Consider the following 6,673-nt stretch of genomic DNA (forward strand, 5'->3'; position numbering starts at 1 on the left):
AAGCGTCTATGACATATGCCAGTCTTCAGGCTTAGTGCTTTCTTTCAGGATCCCACTTAGTCACCAGGACAACCCTCTGCCTCATTCTCCTGGCTAAGAACCAGTTGTTCTGCTTCTTTCCTTGAAGCTGGTTCCTTGAAAGCCAAACAAGCCCAGAGCACACTCCAGATGAGTCAGATCCTGTCGGGACAAAGGTCTCCCACTGCCCACCCTGAATGAACCGCCTGGCTCAGCCTGGGGGACACCAGGAGGGTTTACAAGAATTTTTTCGACATTCTCAGATGTTGAAACTTCAGTCCCATCTGGGGCAAGTCTTGAGTACCTGGGGATACAAAGAGGCTAAAATCCACCTTGCTTTCCCTCTAAGATTCTATAGCAGGCTCAGCACTCAGAGAAAGACAGCAATCTGTACAGGCAGGCGGTGTGTTTAGAGCTCCATGAGGCTGGGGGTCATCAATAGGAGGTAGGCTAGTGGTGCCTTTTATAAATTTATTTTTTTAAATTTATTTTTGGCTGCGTTGGGTCTTCGTTGCTGTGCGCGGTCTTCTCTAGTTGCGGCGAGCTGGGGCTACTCTTCGTTGCGGTATGCAAGCTTCTCATTGTGGTGGCTTCTCTTGTTGCGGAGCACGGGCTCTAGGCACGCGGGCTTCAGTAGTTGTGGCATGTGGGCTCAGTAGTTGTGGCTCGCAGGCTCTAGAGTGCAGATTCAGTAGTTGTGGCGCATGGGCTTAGTTGCTCCACAGCATGTGGGATCTTCCCAGACCAGGGCTCGAACCCGTGTCCCCTGCATTGGCTGGTGGATTCTTAACCACTGCACCACCAGGGAAGTCCCTAGTGGTGCCTTTTAGAGCAGGGGTAGGCAGACTTCTAATGCGAAGGGCCAAATAATAAAAATTTTAGGTTGCTCTCTGTCACAACTACTCAGCTCTGCCATGAAATGTGAAAATAGCCAATTGACAATATCTAAACAAATGGGTGTTCCTGTGTTCCAATAAAACTTTATTAATGGACACTGAAATGTGAATTTCATGTGATTTTTCACATGTGCTAAAATGTTATGCTTCTTTTGATTATTTTTCCCAATCATGTAAAAAATCACTCAGCTCTTAAGCTGCACTAAAGCAGACAGTGGGCAGAATTTGGCCTTCAGAGCCAATAGTTTGCTGGCTCCTGGTTTAAAGCAAAGGTTTTGAGCTCAGTTGTCAGTCTTGGATTCAAGTCCTGGTTATTTCACTAACCAATAGTGTAATTTGGGAAAAGTTACTGAACCTCGCTGAGCCTGCTTCTGCCCTGTCAAAGGGGGATGGTGGTTGGTGTCTGTCTTTCAGGGAGTAGGCAAAGTGAAGCATGTAAGGGCGTCTACTAGCCTCAGTGAGGGACACGCGGCAGGCACACCCTCCATGTGTGCAGTGAACACTGCAGCAGGCCGGTTGGAGGTCAGTGGGAGGGGTCTATGAGGCTAGAGTGGTCAGGGAGGGAGGAGGTCTGGGGTAAGCTGGGCCTCGAATGACTTGAGAGGTGCAGTGGCAGAGGAGTGGAAAGGTTGAGAGGTCAGGCCAAAGAAATTGGCCTCAACATCATTAAAAATTCTACAAATAGCAAATGCCGGAGAGGGTGTGGAGAAAAGGGAACCCTCCTACACTGTTGGTAGAATGTAAATTGGTACAGCCACTATGGAAAACAGTATGGAGATTCCTTAAAAAACTCAACTCATAGAGTTGCCATATGATCCAGCAATCCCACTCCTGGACATATATCCAGAGAAAAATATAATTTGAGAACATACATGCACCCCAATGTTCATAGCAGCACTATTCATAATAGCCAAGACAGGGAAACAACCTAGAGTCCATTGACAGATGAGTGGATAAAGTAGCTGTGATACCTATATACCATGGAATACTACGCAGCCATAAAAAAGAATGAAATAATGCCGTTTGCAGCAACATAGATGGACCTAGAGAATATCATACTAAGTGAATTAAGTCAGAAAGAGAAAGGCAAATACCATGTGATATCACTTATATGTGGAATCTAAAATGTGACACAAACTTATTTATAAAACAGAAACAGACTCACAGACGTAGAAAACAAACTTATGGTTACCAAAGGGGAAAGAGAATGGGGGAGAGATAAATTAGCAGTTAGGGATTAGCAGATACAAACTACTATATATACAGTAAACAACAAGGTCCTTATATATAGCACAGGGAACTATATTCAATATCCTGTAGCAAACCATAATGGAAGAGAATATGTAAAAAAGAAAAAAAAGGAACTGTCATCAATCCGAGGGTCTGGGAAGGCCGTTGAAGGCTCTGAAAAGGGAATCCTTCAAAACGGGGTCAAGGGGAGGCCCATCTGCCATGGGGTTGGGCTGGGGACGGGAAGGAAGAAGCCTGTGGAGGAAACACCACGAGCATGTGATGAGGTTATTGCTGAGTCCGGGTGATTGGGAGCTGGGAGCTGGGGAGTAGGGGGTTATCTAGAGAGTGTCAGGAGCAATAGATGGTAACATCGCCCCGTGTTGTGTTTCTTTTTTAATCACCTGCAGGTACTAATTAGCCCCTTTTCTTGACTGCAAGCACATTTCCAGGTTAATAACTGGAGGGGGCCGTCTATTGTTTTTGCTGACCTAGCAGCCGTCCTTCCCCTCCCCGCACCCCAATAGGGCAATGCCATTTTATTGTAGATGCCAGCCCCTTTGTTCCCACACACGGAGTGGGGCAGGGGGAGGGTTCCCAAACAAAGTGGAACCATGGAGAGTCGTTCCCTGAGATTTTGCTAACTTGGGATCGGAGAGGATATGAGTAAGCCCCTCTCTGGCGGAGGGAACATCAAGACATGAAAGGCAGACCCGGCCAGCAGCTGTGCACCCCGTCACAGAGCAGAAGTCAGAGAACCGGGGAAAGAAGCTGATCCCAACGGAAGCAGAGCGGAGAGGCGGGTCCCTCCGAGGACCTTGGTCCTGCCCTTTGTGCTGTGGCTTAGCGATTCAGTTCTTCCCCTGATTGTAGGAGATATCCTGAATCCTTTGAAAAAACTCTTTTCCTAGAACGAGTTTGAGTTTCTGTCACTTGCAAATGAAGAGAATTACCAACCAAATGCATCCTGGCAGCTTTCCTACCCGTCGTTTGTTGTGCTTTGGCTGTGTGCTAGGCGCCGGGTAAAGTGCATTACATCCGTTACTTCATATAATCCTCAGTTAGCTACGGGTACTATTATCTCCACTTTAGAGATGACAAAACTGGGGCTCCATTTCACTTAAATGGGGTGCCCCTCAGGCCTTGGGCCTGGTCCTCTTTCACTAGCATAGATTATTCTCTCCCAGGCAATCTTGTTCATTCCCGTGTTAATTCCATTTCTACAATTTCCAATTCTCAATCTAGACCTCTCTTTTAGACTCAAGTCTGGTATATCCAGCTGCCTACTTGATACAGGTATTTCAAACATAGATCTCTAAAACTAGACATCTGCTATCCCCTCTCCCATCAAATCTGCCCCTCTCCTGGGGCTTCTCTCTCAGTAACTAGCCCGACCCTTCACCCAGTTTCCCAGGTCAGAGCCTGAGAGTTATATTTGACACCATCTCCTTTGACCTCCATACCTACCCTATTACCAGTTCCTATTGTACCCACTCCCAAGCATGTCATGGCTCTGCCCACTTCTTTGCAGCTCTGCTCTCCCTAGTCCAACCACAATCCCTTCTCCCTCAAAAGACAGCCTGTTCCTTGGTCTCCCTGCATGCATTCCAAGCCATTATCCATTGAGCTGCTGGATATGTTTTTGGAAGTGCTCTAACCATATCCCTCACTCCTTAAAACTACTCAATGGTTCTAGTCCAAATTCTTTCCCAAGGTCTATGTGGTCCCACCAGATCTAGACCTTTCTATTCTTCAACCTCATCTTGAGTCTCTATTTTGTTCACTCATTATAGGCTCTCTTCAGTATGAGTATCAAACTCTTCTGACCTCAGGGCCTTTGCACATGTTATTTCCGCTGTCTGTACAGTATTCTTTCCCTCTTCCTCCCCAGCTCTAACTATTCATTCTTCGATATACTTCAGGTCCTGGCTTAAGCCTCAGAAATACCACCTCTTGAGCCCTCCATGAAATATCATCCTACAGCACCCTTCACTCTCTATAGCACTCAATAATTATGTTACTGGATATACATTTAATGTTCGTCTCCCTTGCTAGACTACGACTGAGGGCGGGGATTGGATCTGTCTTCTTCATTGTACCTGCAGCACCCCTTACAGTGTCAGGCGCAGAGCAGGTGCTCAGAAATATTTGCTGAATGAATGACTGAGTGACAGAGGCTTGTGACCCAGGACTCACTGCTGGTGTTGGAGGAGACTGGACCTCAACCCCAATCTCCTGGGCTCTGAAGTGCACTCTGTTAACTTCTGTGCAATATTGGCACCACTGGGGAAACCAGGAGGATAGAGGCTGAGAAGCTGGCCTCAGGCCCTTGGACTCATCAGAAAGGATGCAGGAAGCAGGGTGGGAGGGGTACCAGTCTACTGCCAAATGGAGTCAGGCCGGAGGTAAGGAGATTCCCAGGTCTCGGGTGAGGTCAGGGGATGGGGGTGGGGGCTAGAGGACACCCATTGATGGAGCTCTGGTCCTGCCCCTGGCGGCCCTACAGTAAGATCTTTGTCTGTATCGCCTCATTTAATCCCCTGCCAGCCCTGCAAGGCGAGGGATTATTACCTTGTTACAGACAAGGAAATGGAGCTTTAGAGAGAGAGTTAGTAACTTGCCCAGAGTCTCCCAGCTTGTAAGGTCAGAACCAAGATTTGAATCTGGTACTTGAGCCTACGAAATCAGCTATTTGGGAAAATCATCCAGAAAAGAAAATGGCAGGACAGGTCCCCCTGTTGGACTTCAGGGAGAACTTGACACATCTTCTTTCATCTCGCCACCCCTGCGGGCTGTCCATTTCTGGGGATATGTTTTGAAATTCCAAAGGCTCTTGCAGGAAACCTAGGAGCCTCTCCATGCAGCCCCTCAGGTGGCCGGACCCGCCCAGGCTGGCGCCTACCTCCCTCGAGGATTTCCCCAGCACAACTTCCATTTGAAAAGGAGCTTGGGGCCCCGGTGCCTACCTGCTGGGACCCATCAATGCCCTCAGCTCAGGGATGCAAAGTGAAGAAAGCCTGGCCCACTGAGGGGAGTGAGGGCTGGTGGGGGATGGGGGACTGGGAAATCCCCTCAGAGCCTGGATTTGGATGTTGGGTTTATTTTTTAACATTATTGTAAACCTTTCCCACACCGCCATTTAACACCACTTATATAGAGAGAGCTCTTTAAAAAAATTTGCATCAGATACAGCCCATTATAAATATGAATTCTTCAATGCTCAGAACAACTCTGAGGTAGGTACTATTATCCCGACATTTTGTAGACGGCGGGGGTCGAAGCAGACAGGGTCGGTGACTTGCCCATGGCCACCCGCAGTAAGTGGCAGAGCTGGGATTTGAAGCCAGGCACCAGCCTCTGGATGCTATGCTCTGAAATCCCTCCTCTCTGCAGGGGAACCTGTTGGGGGAGAGGGATCTCTCTGGTCTCGGGGAGATAACGGGCCCCTTTTTTTCTTACGCGCCCAGAGTTTGTTTACTTCGGTGAGCAAGTGGCCGCCCCAAACAAAGGGGATGCAGGCGGAGATAACCCAATCATTCCAGGCCTGCCTGGGCTGTTGGGAGGGCAGGGATTGAACCCAGCCTGCTTTGGGGCTGGACTTCGAAAAACTGCCAGGGCCTGGCCGCCTGCTGTTTGTTGCAAAACAATGAGTCAGCCAGGCTGGGAAGGGAGTGGGAAGGTGGGGGGATGGGGGTAGAGGGGCCCCCAGCCCTGCCTCTGGCCTTTTCCAGGGTGGGTTCTGCCCACTCCCACCCTCCCAGCTCTTAGAAGTTTCACCAATTTCCTTTTTTTCTTGTTTGGCTGAGTTAGGAAAAGTATTGAAAAATAGAAAGTGCCCTAGACAGGAAAGCACTCTGAAAGCTGAAACCCGCCTGCTCAGGCCAACACCCCAGTGGGAGGTGGTCAGCCAGCCAGGAGTCCATCCCTGGCCTCCTTCCCAGGCACCGGCCCACGGTGGCACCTTAAGCCCTGGGCAGGAGAGAAGAGAACTTGGAAGTCCAGGGATGAGTGGTGACCATTTCAAGGTCACAGCTGTGCTGATGTCCAGCAGGGTGGGGCAGATCCTGTGGGAAGGACTTGGGGGCCAGGTGACTGGAAGGGAAGAGCCCGGAAACAGAGACCTCCTTTTTTTCAGTTGGCCTTGCCAAGGGACCCTGCCCTTCCATCCTCATGTGGGGAGAGCCAATCACCAGGGGCATATCAGGGGGGCAGTTCTCTACTCTGGCCCTCACTGGATGGGCCAACGTGGTTGCCCCTGAGGGATCCCATTTGGCCAAAAGCCACTCCATTCCTCTCTAGGCCCTGGCCCTCTGCCTCTGGGCCCCTCCCTCCCACTTATCCAAGAAAGACAGTGCTTTCCCCTTGTTAGAATGGGACAGAGGGAATTGGCTCAAGGTCACAGAACAAATCCATTAATTTATTCATCAAAACCTTGGGCTGCAGCTGAGCCAGACTTAGCAGAGGAGTGAGGCAGGGCACAGTCTCTTGGGAACCAGCTGCCTGAACCAAGAACTGCTCTGTAATAGTGC

The sequence above is a fragment of the Lipotes vexillifer genome, unplaced genomic scaffold, assembly GCF_000442215.2.
Source record: "Lipotes vexillifer unplaced genomic scaffold, Lipotes_vexillifer_v1.1 scaffold278, whole genome shotgun sequence".
NCBI lineage: Eukaryota > Metazoa > Chordata > Mammalia > Artiodactyla > Lipotidae > Lipotes > Lipotes vexillifer.